This window comes from Coffea arabica, chromosome 4e (assembly GCF_036785885.1).
Source record: "Coffea arabica cultivar ET-39 chromosome 4e, Coffea Arabica ET-39 HiFi, whole genome shotgun sequence".
Classification (NCBI taxonomy): Eukaryota; Viridiplantae; Streptophyta; class Magnoliopsida; order Gentianales; family Rubiaceae; genus Coffea; species Coffea arabica.
Genome location: NC_092317.1, coordinates 39,912,701 through 39,932,141, shown reverse-complemented (window position 1 = coordinate 39,932,141; position 19,441 = coordinate 39,912,701).

The window sequence follows — 19,441 nt, the reverse complement described above, 5'->3', positions numbered from 1 at the left end:
ACGAGGCCATTTTACTTATCTTAACTTTTCTAATCGATATTCTAATTAACCAATTCGTCAAAACCAAATTGACACCTCAAAAGGGGTAAAAATGTGAGCAAGCCATCTAAGGCCTCCTAATTCTTGTAAATATAGAACCACACATGAAAGTGGACTCCTCGAACTGGTCCTAACATTCCTAAAGGCCATTTTCAAGTTTCATTTATGCAAACTGACCTAAAAAATTCAACACAGGAAGCACCAAAATTCTTCTATAGGAAAGAAATGCCACTTAGAAATCCTCTCATTATTTCAATCATTATTTGTCATCATGTAGTTAACTATAGCTATTATCCAAAAATTCAAGTTCTTGGCTCTTGAGGTCCAGATCAAGAAGCCATAACCATTAAATGACTCCGGATTAGGCAGTATGTCTACTTCACGTAATTTAAACATAAACAAATCCATAAAAACACCAATGACAAAAGCATTAGTACAAATTATCAAATAAAACTAACAAAACATACAAAGCTATACCATAGTCTTTGTTGGTGGTTGATTTCAAGATCGCGCTTTTGAAAAGAGAACCAAGTGGGAGGCAAGTTGTGGTTTTCATCTGAAGTTGTGGTTTTCCTCTACAACAATAGACCAAACTGGAATCATAACCTTGCCCCACCAAATCTCCAGCAACATTAAAGAATCCAGAGTCTTTCATTAAACTGATACACAGACAAAATAAATTCATCCTCCAAGTAATGCATTCTGAATGCAAACTCTTCATTCCAAATAGGATTTCGTGTTCTTCAATACCCTTGTCTTGGACTTAAGACTTACCAACTTTTAATTACACATATGAATCCTTCACTACCAAGTCCCTCGCCTCCAACAAATATACAAAGGGCCTCACCTCATCATTTACTTCTTGTTTTATACTAATTCAAATGTACTAACAAACGGTTGGCTAGCAATCGCGTTTTGAAAACCGGACCGGACCGACCGGTTCATCTGGTTATACCTCAGGTCCGGTTCAATGAATAGCCCAAACAATCAATTGAATCAATCAAACCTGATTAAACCGATAAAAGCCAACAAATATACAAAGGGCCTCACCTCATCATTTACTTCTTGTTTTATACTAATTCAAATGTACTAACAAACGGTTGGCTAGCAATCGCGTTTTGAAAACCGGACCGGACCGACCGGTTCGTCTGGTTATACCTCAGGTCCGGTTCAATGAATAGCCCAAACAATCAATTGAATCAATCAAACCTGATTAAACCGATAAAAGCTGATAAAAATTGGGTTTATTAAATTTTTATTTTCTAAAATAAATATTTTAGTTTTACTCAAAAAATTTAATACTAAAATAAATAAAAAATTATTAAACCTTTAAATGGGGGTTGAATCGGTCGAATTGTAAATCGAAAGATTTTCGGTTCACTCTCCAATTCGAATTTAAAAACATTGAGCAAAACTAAAAGTTGGTTGTTAATAGCTAAATGGTTAATGGAATTGATGAAAACTAGAGGAAAAAAAAAAGAAAAAGAAGTGTCAAGCAAACAAATGGTCTTATTGGTCTTGCTATTCTTACTCTTGAGGGGCTGAGGCCAGTTCGGTTGAGGATCTATGCACTTTTATAAACGGTTGCAGCTTAGATTTATACACATTGCCGCATTTGAAAAGGAAATCTAAGATAGAGCAACGTTTTATTTCCTAAGAGGAAAAAAAGTTTCAATGGGTTTCGAACTTTTAATTGCATAAAATTTTAATTTTTTAACAATTATGAGAAAAGTTGCGTAAAGTTTTAATTTTTTAACAATTACAAGAAAATTTTTGGCCATCGATCTAGTAAAAGCAAAAATTCTTGACCCTTTTGTGAATTTCAATAGTTATAAGTGACGGAGACGATCATCATGTGCAACGCACGAGATAATAACAAGGGCATTCTTGTTCATGCGGCTGTATTAATCGAGTAAAATTTACTTGCTTCTTCTCCTATCCATCTTCAATCCCTAGGGATTTGGGAAATGCCATCCTTGCATAATTCGATTTGGGACTTTTCCGTTCAAGAATAGTACAAAACAGACAAATTCCTATTGGCATGAGAAAGAGATCATAGTAATGGTTTTCTATCCCACTAAAGTATCTTGTTCTAACATAAAAGGACAAAAATTCTTCGTTGAAAGCGAAAAGAAACAGCAAATTGAGGATCGCTGAAGGAAATTGAAACAAACTCTTGATATGCATGAACAAATCCAGAGTTGAGTTGAGGAAAAAAGGGAGAGCGATTACTATTACAACCTAAAGGGAAGGCAAAACCGATGTGGTCTTTGGAGTTGAGGGCGTGGGAGATGGAGATGAGAGAGTTTAGAATGAAGAGGAAAGAAAAGATAAAGATTGATAAGCATGTTATCGATGATAAGCAGGTAGAACCTTTTTCATTTGAGTGCTGTTGTTGTTCATAGCCTAAGGAGAAGAAATGGTGGCGTATTTTGGATACATTTATAGGAAGATACAAATGATTTCCAAGACCAATCAAGATGAAACAATCGCCTGCTATTGGTGTGGGTGAAAAGTCCAATTCTTGGTTCTTGATTTCTGCTTTCTAGTTTACTTTTCTTCCCTTTCCCTTATTAAGAATTGAACTATGAGCGTGTAAATTGAGTTTTTGGGAAATGCTATTTCCTCTACTGCAGCTAGGTAGGGGTGAGCAATTACGGTAATTACCGAATTACCGACCGAATTCGATTTGAATTTGGTAATTCGAATTTGGTAATTAGATAATTCGGTCGGTAATTCGGTAATATCGAATTAATTAGAATCGAATTAGGGTCGAAAATGGTTTTATAGTTTTTGAATTTGGATTTACCGAATTCGAATTTATTTCGGTAAAACGGTAAATTATTACCGTTTTCAATTTTGAAATTCCGAATTAAGTTAATTAGGAAATAATATCCTTATGTCCAGATGTTCCAATTTCAGACTTTTGCCCTAAATTAGCATTCGTTCCCATCAGGTAAAATCGTTCCCATTGGCTCAAATCCATCTGCCCAGACGGTGCAATCTGTGCATAACCTATGGTGTCTCCACAATCCAAATGCATCTTGGTTAAGCGAGGATACTGCACCAGATTGCTCAACCCAAAGGGGTACTGTGCATGCTTTGACCATTCCCTGCAATCTCCTTCAACCTTGATTTGGATCTCCTCCAGGTTGGGACAATCCTCAAGACCAGCAGCAGTCAATGGGGTTAGAAGCTCACCCATGCCAATCCAGAGTGAAAGACATTGCAGTCTGTCCCATGAGTTGCTACAAAATCCATTGCCGCTGCTATTAAATTGCAGAGCAGAGCAATTCAGATCGTAGGAGTGTCTGCACCTCTTCTTCTTGCTGCACATGATATCACTGTCATAATCTCCAAAGTAGTTAACAGATCCATCCGACTGGTTCGATGCCCTAAGAAGCAGTTTTCATGAATTTGGTTAAATCGGTAAATTTTCGTTTACCGAATTCAATTCGGATTGAATTCGAATTCGATATTTTCTATTTCAAATGCGAATTAGGTCAAATATTTCCAGAACCATTTACCGAAAATTACCGATTTCAACCTACCGAATTACCGACTTCGAATTCGATGCTTACCCCTACAGCTAGGGATTGAAGATGAACGGGAGAAGCAGCAGCTTTTGGACAAGAATGCCCTTGCAATTTCCTGGTGCATCGCACGTGATGCTATTCTCTGTTACTCATAATTGGTAAAATTGACAGAAGGGCCAAAAATTTGTACTTTTAATAGATTGGGAGTTAAAAATTTTCTCATAATTATTGGAGGTAGGACTGCAAATGAATCGGCTCGCGAGCGGCTCGAGTCAAGCTTGACTCGAGTTCGATATCTAGTTGGCTCGAGTCGAATTCGAGTTCAAGATATTTGTGAGAACCCAAAAATTTTCACATTTTCTCAACATTATTTTATTTCTTTGCCTACATTTTATACTTTCCTTGGAAATATTAAAATTTCTATGCATTTTTACAAGCAAGTACAGTTTTAAATTCATTTTCCTAGTATGAGTTAGTGTACGTTAAATTTGAAACGCATTATCGATGTGGGACCCGCTAGTGCGATAAATGTGATGATTAAAAGTGAGTTTTAGATGAAATTAAGTGTGGGATTAGAGGTGATAATAATAAGTTAGTGAATTGTAAGTTAAAACCCTAGTATACGCAATTTAAGGAAAAATGACTAGAACCGACGGGTAACGTTCGCTACCAATTGGCTATCAATTGAACACACCATTTGACCACCATTTTATCAAGTTAATCTCCTTATTATTAGAGCCTAAAAATCAGCCAAAATCTGATTATGTTGGCCGAATTTATTGACCAAGAAAACAAGAAAAAGAAAAAAAAATTTTGGATGCACCAAAGTGTGACACTTGTTGGTCACTTAGAGACTTTTGACCAGGCTAATTTTCTTTGCTTCTTATCTTCACTTGGACTCCACTTCTTCACCATTTTTCTTGGTTTGGCCGAGAGCAAGAGAGGGAGAAAGAGTGAAGAGAGCTTTCAATTTCCAACCTTGAATCCAACATTTTGAGTGAAAACAAGAAAAACTAAACCGATTAATCACTAGTTTGGGAGTTTGGGAAGCTTAAGGAACCAAAAATTTCAAGGGGAAGTGGAGGATAACTCTAGCAAGCTTTGTTTTGAGGTAATATGGCTGCCCACACTTTTCTTTGTCCTTTAATCATGTTGGAGTTGCTTAGTAGCTTGTATTTGTGGTTATAATAATGCTTATATCAAGTGATTTTGGATTATTGGAATGATGCAATTGAGTTAGGGTTTGAATGATACCCTCCTCATACTTGTTGTATGGATGGTGTATGATGTATATATGTTGGTATAAGAGGTGGTAGTGATGGTTTCAAGCTAAAAATGAGATTTATATCTTGATTGTAGCAAATTTCCAGAATTGAAGTTAGTATGCACCCTGTTCTGCCGGTTCTAGTTCATCATGTTAGAGGCCAAATTAGGCTTAACATAAAACATAAAAGTTGTAGATAATGATGTTTTATAGGTTCCTGTAAAATTTCAACTCAATCCGAGCAACGTAACCTGTGAAAAGATAAAAATACCCCTGACTACCATAAGTTTAGTCCAATGGACAGTTTTGACATTTTATCAATCTGATCGTGTCTTTTCACCTTGATACATACTGAACTAGCATTTATCCAAAACACAAAAGTTGTAGTGCTATGTCTTATCTTTCCAACGCCCCTAGAATCATCTCGTTTGGACTTCGGTAGCCTGAGTTATTGTTGTTTAAACATAGCACGGTTAACTGACCCGTTTGTGCGCTTCTGGTTTAGTAATTCAAAACTTTGACCTAGATACACTACAAACTGGACTAGGTGGTCTTTATCAAAATTTTAGCCCACTGTCTTAGCTTCGAAACGGTATAGATTACACCTCAATCTGATAAGCGTAGCATCAGTTGTGTCCGTTACGCAAAACAACGTCAAATCTGTCTTTTGTTTCTTGACTCAACCTTCATTTCCGCACATGCTCCTAGCTTGATTTTGTACTTGTATGACTTGGAGCCTATGGAATGGTTATTGAAATGAGATGATTTTGTGTATGATTTTGGGATTGATTGAGGAAAAGAATGAAGCCATAAATGGCTGGAAAATAGGTAAATACAAAGGGCGTGCTGCCCAAATTTACGCTCGAGAACTAGATCGATATACTTGCGACTTGAGTAAAGCTTGAGAGCGAATACCACGTAAACCATCTAGGGTATTTACGTCTTCTTTTATCGAGGTATATAAGTTAGAATTCGGCCGAAACTTGTACCCTTGGAAAAATGAAATTTACGACTAATAGAAATACGTTTTTTTTGCCACTTCGACTCAAATAGCGATTTTAAAGTTTTACAAGTGAGCATAAGTTTTACAAATAATTTACTTATGTTCTTTGGTTTAAATGTACTCTTTTCACTACCAAAATCATATTTATACTTTGTACTAGCACGTATTCGAATTTTCTTTGAATCACTTACATCTTTGATGGTTGAAGCATAATGTGTTCTTTTGATTATATTAGGATTCCTGGGTGATTGAGGGTGTTATCCGGAAGGATATTTTAGACGTTATTTTGCCTAAATAGGTGAGTGTTTCTTGTTTGTTATATTTTCATTAACTATGTGGCTTGTTCTTGATTATATGACTTGTTATGAACAAATGATAACATGTTAAATGTTTTCAATGATTGCTTAAAATGAGTTTTCTAGGCGAGTGTTGTGATGACCCCATTTCTCCCTAAGGCGAACCAGAGGGTTGGCGGGTCGTCTGACTGGCTCTCGCCAGGACTCACGCAAGTAAACTAGCTAAACCTTCCCGACGTATAGCTTAAACAATTACTAAACTCGTCACCCGAACAAGCCAATCCTTAAAACAACCAAAAATACTAGAAACACATTAACTTCAGAGATAACATTACCACTGGACGACTGAACATCCACTCTTAAGTACACCTCCAATCAGTTTACAACACAACTACATTCACACGTTACAAACCACAAAGTGAAATCATAGAATTCAAATACAATCCTACAAGCCAAACAAAACTCAAGTTTTGCACTTTTCCAGTTTCAAGTGGCAACCCAAAACGAAAGATACATAGTCCGATTCAAAACAACATTCATAAAAGGTAAATGCAAACTTCAGGTCTCTCAAATGCCGGAACCTGTTAAGGAAAACAAGTAACATGGGGTGAACTAAAGCTCAGTGGTGCCCCGAACATGCAATCATATAAACAAATAGCGAATAATAACTCCAAACTAAAATTCAACAAGTAGGAAAACGTATAACAGCACAGGGTAGGATACAGGGCTCTCAGGAGCCATTTTCCACGAACTTGATCAAAATTAACCGCAGTTGACCCTCCGTCAACTCTCACTATCTAAAGTCCACGTAGAACTTTTTTTTTTTATCTTAACACGCTCCAACCAACTTACTCCCACCGGGCCCGTTCTTCTCACTAGGAAGTTTGGTATTACTCGAATATACCTTTTAATAGCCTAGTCGAGGGATTCACCCAATGACGTCACAACAAGTGGTTATCAAGTCACGATAAGAGGCCCTCCCACCCTAAGGTGTGGTACATTCCCCTGCCTAGTGATTTAGTTGACGAGTCCACGCTCCAGTCAACAGTTGCAAGGTTTTTTTGGTGCTTGAGTTAGGATAAGAGGCCCTCACACCCTCAGGTGTGGTACATTCCCCCACTCAGTACTTAACTAGTGCGAGCAAGATATTCGAGAAAATATTTCAAGTAAGTCACCACTCGAAAGGCTAGCGCGATAAAGTACACACTGCCCATTTCGATGGATCAGGAAAACCACTATCCGATTATCACATAACAAGTCAAGAAAGTGCCTTAACAAGATAAACATAGAACAAGCAAGGACACTCACCAAAAGTGAAGCTCAAAAGTCCAGTTGGGAATCGAAACCCACGTCCTCGCTAAACCCTAAAAGACCAAGTTTTAAAACTATAAGTTTTACTATACAAATTCTTGGTTTATATATAAAAGATTATCCGGTATATAACTAGTTTATCTTCTCAAAATAAATCCTCAATTCTCTTAGAATTAAAACTAGTAAAAGTGATAAAGTATTTCATATGGTTTCTTTGAAGGTACTTTCTTTCTAGAGGTGCAAACCAGAACCAACTTACTTCAAATAAGTTTTCTTGCCGAATAAGTTTTCTCCGCCTTTCATTTAATGTTATTAACATCTCGTGTTTTTGACAATTTTCCTCAAAAACAACTAGCCAGGGTCAGTTTTACGAAAAATTTTAGAGTTTGAAAGTTAGTGCAATCATTTCCTAAAAGTAATAAGGCTAGTTTAAGCAAAGTAAAGAATTAACTAGTTGGCAAGGTTTTAAAAGTCTCGACACTCGAATTTTAGCATTATCGCGCTATACACAAATTCCATATCTTGATACTAGGACACTATATTCCAACAAAGCTTGGTTAACAATTACTCGAATTCAAAGGACCAAAACGGATTTCACGATTCCAATTCACTTGTACATTATATTCCAATTTGCCAATATAGAAAAATCACAATTCAAACATCAATTTCACTAGGGTTTCATCAATCATTAGCCCTAGGTCTCAACAAGTTCAATTCTAATCAAAATTAAACAAAGGAAGTCCAAGACATCAAAACCATTCCAAACCACAATTCATGGACTTTCCAAGCGCATTTCGGCCAAATCACTTAAACAATTCCACCAAAAATTTAACTCTTGCAAAAATTACTCAAATGGCCAAGAGCTTCATCAATCATTAGCTCTTGGCATCAAACAATCACTCCTTACATCAAATCAACCAGAAATTTAACCCAAAACAAATAGGAAAGTCACGGCTCAATCAGCAACATGCATGACCAATTAATTAATTGACTATCAGTTTTAATCCAAAGCCAGGTTCGGACATCATCAAAGGTCACCAGCCAACCAGAATTTCATCCAAGTCTTCTCGGTTGGCTTGCATGCAAGCAGATTCTGTATCACTTTGATTTTCTTGCTTAATCAAGACTGATTAACCTCATGCAATGCTTAATCATCCAATTTTTAGTTAGCTAAGCACACATCTAGGCTCAGATCCCCTCAAATTAACAAATTAAAGCTGCATTTCCCAGCTCAAGCTCTCGGCAATTCCCATCCTCTTCATAATCAGATTTCCTGTGACTTAATTCATCATCCAACTGCACAACCATCACATGCATGCCCATAAACAACATCATCTACCTATAATTAACTGGTCTAAGTCCAGATTTTACCTCAACTTGAAGCTCAACACACGCGACAAGCAGCTGCAATTTTTCTCTCCTTTCGGCTTGCTAAGGAACTCGGGTATAACTGGCTGAGCTCAGTTTGGGCAGGCTGTGGTGTTGGTTGTTGGGCTGATCGCATCTGGTTGAAGATGAGGAAGGAAATGAACAGCTCGGCAGTGATGGAGGAGATGAAGACAGATAGATCGCACACTACCTCTTGCTCTCTCTCTCTCTCTCTCGGACAGTTCAGAAATGCAGCTCACCGACTCTCTCCCTTGCTCAAGCTTACAAACGAAATGATGGAAGTGTTGGCTCTCGGTCCTCTTCACCAGCTCACGGATGAAATGAAGGAAGAACGGCAGGTCTCTCTTTTTTTCTTTCTAGCTTACGGACAGAGAGAAAGGAAAGAAAATAAAGAGCTCGGCTCCCTCTCTCTCTCACTTCACTCTCGGTTCAAGGCAGGAGAAGGAAATGGAAATGGAGTGTTGTGGTGAATTTGAAGCTGATGTAGTGGAGTGTGTGTAGTGAGGGTGAGCCGGCAAAGATGGAAGGTTGAGTGTTGATGTGGAGAATGGAACCGGCAAGATGGAAATGCTTGGATTTGAAGCTTACCCAAGGAGGTTCCATGGCTGCATGGTTAATTTGAGATGGAGGAAGGCTAAATTGGTCTTTTAACATCTTGTCCGACCTTCCACTTAAGTTCTCACTCGTAATCAAATTCTAAAATTTTACCCCAAATGAAATTTGATAGCCTACTAGTATACTAATCTCGCCAAAAATTCAATTATCGAGATTTTAGCGTCCTAAGTGAAATTATAAAGGGTTTTGACCTAAAATCGATTTCGTCTTAATTCAACGTTCCCGTTGACACTTAACATTATTAACACTTAATATTAGCTATCGAAATTCAAAGAATTAATATTAAAGCAATAAAATAATCTACAACAAGAAATATTAATTTAACTTGGCAAAAATCAAATAATTTAATATTTTGTACAATTAAATTAGTTGTAATCTAAAAATTATTTTTACATACTTATTTAAGAACAACTAATAATAAAATTTATTAAAAGTCTAAAATGCAGTTGCAACATGTATATATGTATATATATATATTTTTTTTTTCAAGGCTCTCACATCCTCCCCCACTTAAATGAATTTTGTCCTCAAAATTCTTACCTTTTAAAGAAATAAATTGGGGTATTTTCTCTGCATATCCTCTTCTAGTTCCCAAGTTGCCTCCTCTATTCCATGATTTTTTCATAGAATCTTTACCAAAGGAATTTTCTTACTTCTCAATTCTTTCACTTCTCATTCCAAAATCTTAACTGGTTCTTCTTCATAAGTTAACGACTCATCCACCTCAATTCCTTCCAATTGCAACACATGGCTTGGGTTGGGGTGATATTTCTTGAGCATAGAAACATGAAATACATTGTGAATCTTGGCCATGCTCAAAGGCAACCTCAACTGATACGCCACTTTACCGATTCGTTTCAAAATTTCAAAAGGTCCAATATACCTTGGCTTTAGCTTCTTACTTTGTTTGGACACTACTCCGCCCTTCAAGGGTTTAACTCTTAGGAAAACCTTGTCTCCTACTTCGAATTCCAAATCTTTTCTCCTTGTGTCGGCGTAGCTCTTTTGTCGACTCTGGACAGTTTGAAGCCTTTCCCTAATTAGTTTCACTTTCTCATGAGCTTCTTTTATCCAAGGTATAGCCGTTGGGTCTAAAATTTTCTTCTCTCCCACTTCATCCCAATGAATCGGAGATCGACACCTTCTCCCATACAATGCCTCATAAGGTGCCATTTGAATTGAAGTGTGATAGCTGTTATTATAGGCAAATTATACTAAGGTCATATACTGACTCCATTTACCTCCAAAATCCAATATACACGACCTCAGCATATCCTCCAAAGTCTGAATTGTCCTTTCTGACTGTCCGTCTGTTTGGGGATGATAAGCAGTACTAAATCTTAACTTGGTCCCCAATGTCTCTTGAAATTTCTGCCAGAACCGTGAAACAAATCTTGGATCTCGATAAGACACAATACTTATAGGGATACCATGCAATCTCATGATCTCTTCTGAGTACAACTTGGCCAGCTTCTCCAAAAAAAAACTCATACTCACAGGTAGAAAATGTGCGGACTTGGTAAGCCTGTCAACTATCACCCAAATCGCATCAAATCCTTTTTGACTTCGAGGCAATCCCGTTACAAAATCTATGGTTACGTGTTCCCATTTCCATTCAGAAATTTCTAGTGGCTGCAATAGACCAGAGGGTTTCTGATGTTCAGCTTTTACTTGTTGGCATATCAGACATTTTTGTACAAATTCTGCCACGTCCCTTTTCAAACCGTCCCACCAATATAACTCTTTCACATCGTGATACATTTTGTTCACTCCTGAGTGTATAGTATACCTTGATCGATGTGATTTTTCTAGAATTTCTTTCCTTAACCCTTCATCAACTGGAACCACAATTCGATCTCGAAACCTTAACACTCCTTCAGACCCTAATTTAAAGTCTAGGGTTTCTCTTTTTTGCACTTTCTCCAACTTTTTCTGGATTATAGAGTCCGTTTTCTGTGCCTCCTTAATACGCTCCAATAATGGTGACTTCAACGACAAGTTCCTAAATAAAATCTTCAATCTCTCCAAGCGAGGGTTCCAAATACTAACCTCTTCCAACATGTCCCATTCTTTTACCATTAACCCCGCTACTTGGGCCTTTCTATTTAGAGCGTCTGCTACCACGTTGGCTTTTCCTGGGTGGTAGTTGATAGAACAATCATAATCTTCTAAAAATTCTACCCACCGCCTCTGTCTCAAATTCAATTTCTTTTGGGAGAACAAGTACTTAAGGCTCTTGTGGTCCGTATAAACTTCAAAGGTCACACCATACAAGTAATGCCTCCATTTCTTTAAGGCAAAGACCACTGCTGCCAATTCTAGGTCATGCGTTGGGTAATTTTGTTCGTGAGGTTTCAATTTTCTAGAGGCATAGGCCACTACCTTACTCTTTTGCATTAGTACGCATCCTAGACCTTTCCTAGAGGCATCGGAGTGTACGACATAACTTTCTACTCCGTCAGGCAATGCCAAAACAGGAGCTGATGTTAAGCGCTTTTTTAACTCCTGAAAGCTTGACTCGCACTTTGGAGTCCAAATGAACTTATTATTTTTCTTTGTCAGCTTTGTCATAGGTCCAGCAATCTTCGAAAAGTCCTTGATGAACCGCCTGTAATAACTTGCTAAGCCCAAGAAACTTCTAACCTCAGTTGAAGTTTCTGGCTACTTCCACATTGTGACCGCCTCAACTTTTGCCGGATCCACGACAATTCCATCTTTAGAAACTTTGTGCCATAGAAAAGAAATTTCTTCCAGCCAAAACTCACACTTGCTAAATTTAGCATACAACTTATGCTCTCTTAAGATCTGCAGAACTATCCCCAGGTGTTTAGCATGTTCTTCTCGAGTCTTAGAATATATTAGGATATCATCAATAAAAACTACTACAAACTGATCCAAATACTTTTTAAAGACTCTCTGCATTAAGTCCATGAAGGCAGCTGGTGCATTGGTTAATCCAAATGGCATGACTGCAAACTCAAAATGTCCATATCTTGTATTAAAAGCAGTTTTAGGTATGTCTTCCTTCTTAATTTTCAACTGATAATACCCTTGCCTCAAATCCAGCTTGGAGAAAACTACTGATCCTTGCAGCTGGTCGAATAAGCTGTCAATCAATGGTAGAGGGTATTTATTTTTAATTGTACCTTCATTTAATCCTCGATAATCAATACATAATCTCAAACTCCCATCCTTTTTCTTAACAAATAGAACAGGTGCTCCCCATGGCGAATCACTTTCTCTAACAAAACCTCTCTCCAATAAATCCTGTAATTGAATTTTCAATTCTTTTAACTCTGCAGGAGCCATTCGGTACGGAGTCTTAGAAATCGGAGCCGTTCCCCGCACTAGTTCAATCTTGAACTCCACTTCTCTCTCGGGAGGTAATGTTTTTAATTCTTCGGAAAACACATCTGAAAATTCTCTCACCACTGGTACATCTTTCAACTTTACTTGGTCACCGGGAGCATTAATCAGGAAGGCTAAGAAACCTTGCGCTCCTTTATTCAACATTTTCCTTGTCCGAATTCCCGAAATCATAGCAGACGATGCTAACCTGCCTTTCACATCCAATTTCAAGGTTGTTTCCCCGAGAATCCAAAATTCTAACACTTTTGCTCTACAATCAAGCTTAGCATGGTAATGAGTTAGAAAATCCATTCCTATAATAACATCATAACCTTTTATGTCCAAACTGACTAGATCTACTAGCATCCTACGCTCTCCAATCCAGAATTCGCAGTTCTTATAGGCCAGGCTAGTGATTATACTTTTATTACCCATTGGTGTCCTAACTTCAAGATCAAAGGGTAATCTAACAGGTTTTACATCAATTCCGGACATAAAAGTTGGATTCACAAATGAATGAGTTGCGCCAGGATCAAATAGTACTCTAACTAATCGGTGAAAGATTGGAAGAGTATCTTTCACGACTTCCGAGGAATCAGGTACGGGTTGGTCGTTTATGGCGTACATCCTGGCAGGAACTTTCGGCCTACTTTCTCCAAAAGTGACTTGTCTAGCACTCGGGGTACCACCTTCTAGGGTTTTTTGACAACCGGCAATCTGGTGCTCGCTGCTTCCGCACCTCAAGCACTTTCCTTCTTTCCTCCAGCATCCGTCCTCAGTATGGCCAGCTTTCCTGGAATACCCACAAGTTACCTGAGGGGTTGTCACACGACCTCCTTGCGAGGCGTTCCTAGGTTGACCCCTTCCACTTGGTCTTCCTCTAGCCCCGATATCTCTTTCCCCGACACCTCTTGCCCCAGCTCCTCTCGCTAGAGCGCCTCGTGGTGCTCCATGACTATTTATTCCACCCGTTCCTCGACCCACTTTGGCCGGTGGAGCATTTGCATAAGTCGGCTCCCAACTGCTGCTAGGGGCAAATCTTTTCTTGGCCTGGAAAGATTTTACTTGAGCTCTGGCAACTTCAACCCTTTGAGCTCTCTCTACAACATCAGCAAATGTGTCTATCCGAACAGCAGCTAATCCCTCCTGGATCTCCACTTTTAATCCCTGCACAAACTTCCTTATACATCTTTGCTCCGTGGCTACCAATTCAGGAGCAAAACGGGACAATTTTGTGAATTGAATCTCATATTCGGCGACACTCACCGCCCCCTGCCTACATTTGATGAAGTCATCCTCTCTTTTCTCTTGAATGAGAGGGGGAAGAAACTTGGCGTTGAACTCCCTTGTGAAGTTCGCCCAGGTCCTAGGAATATGGTTCCTGTCCCAATTAACCCTAACTAGGTTCCACCAGGAACGAGCAGCTCCCTCAAACTGGAATGCTGCGAAAGTCACTTGTCTCTCCTCCGCATAATTTAGAGCTGCAAAAATGTCAAATATCCTCTCCCACCAACCTTCTGCTACCTCAGGTTCTGGTCCTCCATAAAACTTAGGAGGTCCAAACTTCAAGAATCTCTCTAATGCCCGATCCTCAGTATCGATTGGGCCTCCTTGGTGATGCACTGGTCCAAGGGCTTGGTGCTCAGTCATGCGCTCTAAGACATCAGTTATTCTATTGATCGCGATGGCCACTGGGTCTCCAGCCGCGCCCTATTGACCATGGTCTTGATTGACTTCAGGTTCCCTATCACCACCAACCTCGGGGTGTTGTCTAGTTGATCTCCCACGTTCTCTACCTCTAATTTGTCGATCCATAGCCTAGTTATGCCTAGTGATAAAAAAATAAAGCAATTAAGCGAGGATATTTTAATTAATTAATTTAATCTTTTTTTTCTTTTTGTAAATAAAATCAACATGAATATTAAGGAAAAAGAAAATAGAACACTTCACACATATTCACATACCGAGGTTCATACAAATAGCAAGTTAGGGTGCTCTCCAAAAGTATGACACATAAGTTTAACAAATATATACAAACAGTCCCTTAAACCAAAAATAGGGATGTAGTGCCTCAAAAGTAGACCATCAAGTTAGACAAAATGTTATGACCTAAACTAGTGTCACCCTATCTAACTCCGAATACTTAGTTACAAGCAAATCAAACCTAGTCTAACCCTCAGCAGAGCTGCCAGGGGCAACATCCTTCTCAGGGTCCTCCTCCGGATCCTCCTCCCCAACACCCGCCTGAGCAGTACTCTGAATGATACCCATGACCTCGTCTATCATCATAGTGACGTCAGCCGTGATACCAGCACTCCTATCTCGTACCTCCTCAGCTACTCGAGTCAACCAAGACCTCTGTCTCTGTAACTCCTCACGAGCAACCTCTGACCTAGCCCTCTCGGCTGCTAACCTCTGCTCTAGATCAGCTATGCGGTCAAGCTGAGTATTAACCATGATGCTCAACTCCTCAACGTCCTGGGTCAAAGTATGATTAGCGTCCCTCAGCTGGCGACGCTCGTCATCTAAAGACAGTACTAACTCGTTAGGGTAGGCATATGTGACCCTACACTGACATCAGGGGTACCTATCAGCTGGTGTATAACGTATACGAGATCCTCCGCCTCGTGGTCTATAGGAGATGGACCTAAGAGGCTCTACATGTCCATTAGCCAATCCGTTACCATTAGTATGTCCGTTTCCGTTTTTCATACCTGCAAAATAACCAAAATCCAAAAGTTAATGCTTAAATAGCTAACTTGCTCAAGTACTACTTAAGATGTGTCTAATTATCTCACTTCTTAACTCTAAACAGGTTCAGGGTTTCTATCACATCTAATATATCTTTCAAATAATTTTTCTAACATAAACTCTGATACCAACTGTGACGACCCCACTTCTCCCTAAGGTGAACCAAAGGGTTGGCGGGTCGTCTGCCTGGCTCTCGCCAGGACTCACACAAGTAAACTGGCTAAACCTTCCCGACGTATAGCTTAAACCATTACTAAACTCGTCACCCGAACAAGCCAATCCTTAAAACAACCAAAACTACTAGAAACACATTAACTTCAGAGATAATATTACCACTGGACGACTGAACATCCACTCTTAAGTACACCTCCAATCAGTTTACAACACAACTACATTCACACGTTACAAACCACAAAGTGAAATCATAGAATTCAAATACAATCCTACAAGCCAAACAAAACTCAGGTTTTGCACTTTTCCAGCTTCAAGTGGCAACCCAAAACGAAAGATACATAGTCTGATTCAAAACAACATTCATAAAAGGTAAAGGCAGACTTCAGGTCTCTCAAATGTCGGAACCTGTTAAGGAAAACAAGTAACATGGGGTGAACTAAAACTCAGTGGTGCCCCGAACATGCAATCATATAAAAAAATAGCGAATAATAACTCCAAACTAAAATTCAACAAGTAGGAAAGCGTATAACAGCACAGGGTAGGATACAGGGCTCTCAGGAGCCATTTTCCACGAACTTGATCAAAATTAACCGCAGTTGACCCTCCGTCAACTCTCACTATCTAAAGTCCACGTAGAACTTTTTTTTTTTATCTTAACATGCTCCAACCAACTTACTCCCACCGGGCCCGTTCTTCTCACTAGGAAGTTTGGTATTACTCGAGTATACCTTTTAATAGTCTAGTCGAGGGATTCACCCAACGACGTCACAACAAGGGGTTACCAAGTCAGGATAAGAGACCCTCCCACCTTAAGGTGTGGTACATTCCCCTGCCTGGTGGTTTAGTTGACGAGTCCACGCTCCAGTCAACAGTTGCAAGGTTTTTTTGATGCTTGAGTTAGGATAAGAGGCCCTCCCACCCTCAGGTGTGGTACATTCCCCCACTCAGTACTTAACTAGTGCGAGCAAGATATTCGAGAAAACATTTCAAGTAAGTCACCACTCGAAAGGCTAGCGCGATAAAGTACACACTACCCATTTCGATGGATCAGGAAAATCACTATCCGATTATCACATAACAAGTCAAGAAAGCGCCTTAACAAGATAAACATAGAACAAGCAAGGACACTCACCAAAAGTGAAGCTCAAAAGTCCAGTTGGGAATCGAAACCCACGTCCTCGCTAAACCCTAAAAGACCAAGTTTTAAAACTATAAGTTTTACTATACAAATTCTTGGTTTATATATAAAAGATTATCCGGTATATAACTAGTTTATCTTCTCAAAATAAATCCTCAATTCTCTTAGAATTAAAACTAGTAAAAGTGATAAAGTATTTCATATGGTTTCTTTGAAGGTACTTTCTTTCTAGAGGTGCAAACCAGAACCAACTTACTTCAAATAAGTTTTCTTGCCGAATAAGTTTTCTCCGCCTTTCATTTAATGTTATTAACATCTCGTGTTTTTGACAATTTTCCTCAAAAACAACTAGCCAGGGTCAGTTTTACGAAAAATTTTAGAGTTTGAAAGTTAGTGCAATCATTTCCTAAAAGTAATAAGGCTAGTTTAAGCAAAGTAAAGAATTAACTAGTTGGCAAGGTTTTAAAAGTCTCGACACTCGAATTTTAGCATTATCGCGCTATACACAAATTCCATATCTTGATACTAGGACACTATATTCCAACAAAGCTTGGTTAACAATTACTCGAATTCAAAGGACCAAAACGGATTTCACGATTCCAATTCACTTGTACATTATATTCCAATTTGCCAATATAGAAAAATCATAATTCAAACATCAATTTCACTAGGGTTTCATCAATCATTAGCCCTAGGTCTCAACAAGTTCAATTCTAATCAAAATTAAACAAAGGAAGTCCAAGACATCAAAACCATTCCAAACCACAATTCATGGACTTTCCAAGCGCATTTCGGCCAAATCACTTAAACAATTCCACCAAAAATTTAACTCTTGCAAAAATTACTCAAATGGCCAAGAGCTTCATCAATCATTAGCTCTTGGCATCAAACAATCACTCCTTACATCAAATCAACCAGAAATTTAACCCAAAACAAATAGGAAAGTCACGGCTCAATCAGCAACATGCATGACCAATTAATTAATTGACTATCAGTTTTAATCCAAAGCCAGGTTCGGACATCATCAAAGGTCACCAGCCAACCAGAATTTCATCCAAGTCTTCTCGGTTGGCTTGCATGCAAGCAGATTCTGTATCACTTTGATTTTCTTGCTTAATCAAGACTGATTAACCTCATGCAATGCTTAATCATCCAATTTTTAGTTAGCTAAGCACACATCTAGGCTCAGATCACCTCAAATTAACAAATTAAAGCTGCATTTCCCAGCTCAAGCTCTCGGCAATTCCCATCCTCTTCATAATCAGATTTCCTGTGACTTAATTCATCATCCAACTGCACAACCATCACATGCATGCCCATAAACAACATCATCTACCTATAATTAACTGGTCTAAGTCCAGATTTTACCTCAACTTGAAGCTCAACACACGCGACAAGCAGCTGCAATTTTTCTCTCCTTTCGGCTTGCTAAGGAACTCGGGTATAACTGGCTGAGCTCAGTTTGGGCAGGCTGTGGTGTTGGTTGTTGGGCTGATCGCATCTGGTTGAAGATGAGGAAGGAAATGAACAGCTCGGCAGTGATGGAGGAGATGAAGACAGATAGCTCGCACACTACCTCTTGCTCTCTCTCTCTCTCTCTCTCGGACAGTTCAGAAATGCAGCTCACCGACTCTCTCCCCCTTGCTCAAGCTTACAAACGAAATGATGGAAGTGTTGGCTCTCGGTGCTCTTCACCAGCTCACGGATGAAATGAAGGAAGAACGGCAGGTCTCTCTTTTTTTCTTTCTAGCTTACGGACAGAGAGAAAGGAAAGAAAATAAAGAGCTCGGCTCCCTCTCTCTCTCACTTCACTCTCGGTTCACGGCAGGAGAAGGAAATGGAAATGGAGTGTTGTGGTGAATTGAAGCTGATGTAGTGGAGTGTGTGTAGTGAGGGTGAGTCGGCAAAGATGGAAGGTTGAGTGTTGATGTGGAGAATGGAACCGGCAAGATGGAAATGCTTGGATTTGAAGCTTACCCAAGGAGGTTCCATGGCTGCATGGTTAATTTGCGATGGAGGAAGGCTAAATTGGTCGTTTAACATCTTGTCCGACCTTCCACTTAAGTCCTTACTCGTAATCAAATTCTAAAATTTTACCCCAAATGAAATTTGATAGCCTACTAGTATACTAATCTGGCCAAAAATTCAATTATCGAGATTTTAACGTCCTAAGTGAAATTATAAAGGGTTTTGACCTAAAATCGATTTCGTCTTAATTCTAGGTTCCCGTTGACACTTAACATTATTAACACTTAATATTAGCTATCGGAATTCAAAGAATTAATATTAAAGCAATAAAATAATCTACAACAAGAAATATTAATTTAACTTGGCAAAAATCAAATAATTTAATATTTTACACAATTAAATTAGTTGTAATCTAAAAATTATTTTTACATACTTATTTAAGAACAACTAATAATAAAATTTATTAAAAGTCTAAAATGCAGTTGCAACATGTATATATGTATATATATATATATATTTTTTTTCAAGACTCTCACAAGTGTGTACTTTATCGCACTCGACCTAAATGAATGTGAAATTTTCAATGATTAAATAATTAAATGCTAGTTG